This window comes from Odocoileus virginianus, unplaced genomic scaffold (genome assembly GCF_023699985.2).
Source record: "Odocoileus virginianus isolate 20LAN1187 ecotype Illinois unplaced genomic scaffold, Ovbor_1.2 Unplaced_Scaffold_8, whole genome shotgun sequence".
Taxonomy (NCBI): Eukaryota; Metazoa; Chordata; class Mammalia; order Artiodactyla; family Cervidae; genus Odocoileus; species Odocoileus virginianus.
The window spans coordinates 1,836,966-1,841,312 of NW_027224270.1; positions in this window are offsets into that span (position 1 = coordinate 1,836,966).

Sequence of the window (4,347 nt, forward strand, 5' to 3'; positions counted from 1 at the left end):
ACTGTGAGAATTATTTATTAGTCTACATAATACATTAGAAATAAAATATTTTAAATATCTTCAGATTCCATCCTCAAAAATGGTAGCTGCATCACAGAACCTAATTCAGTGACTCAAACATAGTACATGCTTAATAAATAGTGTTGGGTGAATTCCTGAATAGAAATGTAGATGATTTTCATTTCATCCTGTGAGCTGAATTTATTGAGTGTCAGAATTCCTGAGTGAAAATATTAATAGAAATGAATGACCTGCTTGTTGTATACTTCTGTTTAGCAGAATATTTTGCCAACTCTTGAAAGTTGTCAAAATAGTCTGCTAAGCTTCACTTGCATTTTGACTCACATCTAAGTGAATAATAATAAAAAAAAATTAGTTGCTCAGTCGTGTCCGACTCTTTGTGACCCCATGAACTCTAGCCCATCAGTGTCCTCTGTCCATGGAATTCTCCAGGCAAGAATATAGGAACTGAGTAGCCATTCCTTTCTCCAGGGGATCTTCCTGACCTAGCGATCAAACCCAGGTCTCCTGCAATGCCAGTAGATTCCTTACTCTCTGAGCCACCAGAGAAGTTCCAGGTGAATGATAATTGGACTCAAAATATTTATTAAACTATTTCATGGTTATAAATATTTCTATCATGATTCTTTTCCAAAAACCAAATCCTTCACATCTATTTACTAAGGAACAAGGTAAACATTTTAATCTATACGATTCTATTAATGTTTTTGTGAAAATGTTCCTAATTATTAATGTTTAGTGCTTACAGTATCTTCCATCTATTAATTGTTATATGATGGTTTAAATGTAGTGACTTCAAAATATGGACATGAGTTGTTTGATAACCCTCCCTTCTAAAGAGGAAGCCAAACCGCTTCCCCTTGGATTGGATTTAGGGACTCACTTCTGGATAACAGAACGCGGCAGGAGTGATGAGGTGGGATAAGGTCATAAAAGACTGTGGCTTGTCTCCGTTGTTTCCGATCACTTGCTCTGAGGAGGAGTTAGGAGGTCTTGTTATGAGGACACTCGAGAAGTTCTATGGAGAGATACACGTGGCAAGGTATTCAGAGCCCTTCTGATATCAAACCAGCAAGAATTCCACAATTAGCGGAGCAAGATACCTTAGAAATGGATTCTCCTGTTCCGATCAAGCCCAGTCAAGTCTTAAAATGACTGGACCCCAAGTTGAAGTCTTGACTGCAACTTCATGAGAGCCCCTGAGCCAGAACCACTAATCTAAGCCACTTCCAGACTCCCAAACTACAGAAACTACAAGACAATAAATGTTCTAAGCTGCTTTGTTTGGGGGTGATTTGTTTTAACAAAACATAGAACCAAAAAATATTACACTGATATTCTCATAAAAGACATATTGGCCATTCTTTTTAAATGCTACAGAGAATTACGTACATTAATTTCTGAGTGACGTCTTTCTTAAACTAGTTTGAAGCCTTGCATTCTGTACCTTTTCAACATTATTATTTTAGAAAGGTTTTGAAGAAATATATGATGGAAGGGCTTTATTAGTGCTTTGCATGAATCCTGAATCGCCAGTCACATCTGACTCTTTCGACCCTGTGGACTGTAGCCCACCCTACCAGGTTCCTCTGTCCATGGCTCCAGGCTAACAATACTGGGAGTGGGTTGCCATTTCCTCCTCAGGGGATCTTCCCAACCCAGGGATGGAACCCGAGTCTCCTGCATCTTCTGCATTGGCAGGTGGGTTCTTTACCACTGAGCCACCTGGGAAGCCTGGTAGTGCCCTAGAGACTGTTAACTGCTATGAACAGATTTAATAATCTAAAAAAAAACTTTACTGCCGTGTCCCATAACTAAATCTAGTGTATTTTTTTCTAAAATAATTTTTCTTCTTAGCAAAAACAAAAACCATAAAATGCTATATTAGAACAATTAGAAAGTGGAGAGTAAAAAAATAAAACATTAGTAAACCTACACCCAGACATAACATATATCCTTTTATTGTGTGTGTGTCTTTGTTGTTATTTTTACAAAAGTGAAATCATATCATGAACAATAGTTTTAATCTAATATGAACACATTCGCTTGTCATTTGCTGTCTACCTCTGATGTCATCATTCAATACGATGCCTCAAGCCCTTCTCAGCTCCTTCACCACTATCAGTCTAGATCAAATTACTACTATCACTTACATCAGCAGCTTACAACTTCCTACCAAGTAGAAGAGACTTTCACCTTTCCCCCAAAGGAAGCCAGGTTTCTCCTTCTAGAACATCATTAAGGCCACCCCCCCCCACAAAAAAAAAAAACCTAAATGCTTGTCTATCACCAGCAAGGCCCTGTCCAACTCGGCCCCTGCGGGCCTTTCAGCTCTCACTGAATCCTTGCTCACTGGTACCTCGTTTGTCATCAGACCTTATACCTAGCTCTGCTTTGAAAAAGTTTCTCCAAGATAGTCACACATGGCTCATTCTTTCACTTCATTTATGTCTTTTTAAAGATTATTGCAAAGATTATTGGCTTCCTTAACCAGCCAATCTAAAAACTCTGCCTCTATCATTTAAGTTTTAAAATATAATGCACATATCATTACCTGACAATGTAGATGTTGTTTATTTCACATGATAAATTTATCTGTTATTTGCTTCCCAATAAGAATGTCAGTTCAACAATGTAGGGACTTTATCTTGTTTATTCATTACTCTATCCACATTGCTTAGAATAGTACCTGGTACAGTTAAGTGCTCAATAAATATATTTTGATGAAAGAACCATGGGGATGCACCATTTTAATTATTAGTAATAATTACTTGCTATTTGAAATCCTAACAATTTTTCCTATCGTGAGCAATTATATCATGAATATGTCCATAAGTAAACATTTACACCCTATGTTTGTTTCCTAAGATTTAGGAGTCAAAAGCTATGACTATTTTTATTTTTTTTTTTGATACATATTGCCAAACTGCCCTCCATGGAAAAGTTGTTATATTTTAGGACTTCCCTGGTGGTCCAATGGCTAAGACTCCAAGCTCCTGATGCAAGGGGCCCAGGTTGGACCTCAGGTCAGGAAACTAGCTCCTACATACACAACTAAAAATCCCGCATGCCTCAACAAAGATCAAAGATCCTACACCCTGCAAGTAAGCCTAGAACAGCCAAATAAACTATAGAAATACATAAGTTGTTTTCTTGCCTGGAAAATTCTATGGACAGAGGAGCCCGGTGAGAACAGTCCATGGGGTCACAGGAGTTCTACACGACTGGACAACTGAGCGTGCGCACACACACGCACACACACACACAATCACACACACACTTAAAGTTGTTATATTTTATACCACTCCAGAAATGAATAAGAGCTACTTTTTTCTCACTTTGCACAATATTGTGGATTGCCCTTTTAAACATTGTTATTTTTATAGAGGAAAAATGGTTATAACTCAAATTTGCCTTTCTCCTGTTACACAGATACTTGTTCATTTAAGTATTACCCATTCGTATTTCTTTAAAAATAGATTGCCTCTTCATGTCCTTTGCTTGTATTTCTACTGCTTTTCCCTTACTGATAAAGAGTTCGTTTTTACAATAAAGTAACCCACTGTCCAAACCATGTTAAACTGTCGTTTCCCCAGTTTGTGGTTTGTCTTTAAATTTTGATTACTGTGTTTTTTTTACCTCATGTAGAAATTTAAATGTTGTATGGTTAAATTGATTACTCTTTCTCTACACTGCTTTTGACTTTGCTGCCACCTTAAGAAAGTTTTCCAATTCACTATCTGAAAAATATTCACCAAGTATTTTCTTCCAATATTCAATCTTCAAAAACTAAAAAACGAAAACAAAAACCAATATATTACAGCTGGAATTCATTTAACAGGAGGTTGTGAAGCGAGGCTGTTGTTTCTTTCTCTAAGTGGCTACCCATCTATCCTCCTTTTAATAAGGCATCCTTTCTCCGGTGACGTAGATGTGAAGTTGTGAGATGCCCTTGTTTTTATTTTAAAAGTATATATATATATATACACACACACACACACACAGGGGCCTTTTTTTCCCTCCTTTTAATAAATAAGCTTTGGACCTGAGCCAATCCCAATCTTGAGCCACCATTCTTAAGGAACACAGATATATTTTTTATTACGTCCAGTAACTAACTGGATATTAGATATCCAGTAATTAGGTACTAGCGTTGGTGTAATACTGAATACACTTACTAAGGAATACATTTTCCCAGCCACATTACAACTAAAGAATGTCAGTCCACTCAAGACGAAGCGGATGATCACTCTGAAAAAAAGGTTCGCTTGTGGAAGACTGAGAATAGCGCGTCAGAGTTCTCCTCTGAAAGCCCTCAGAATCCTG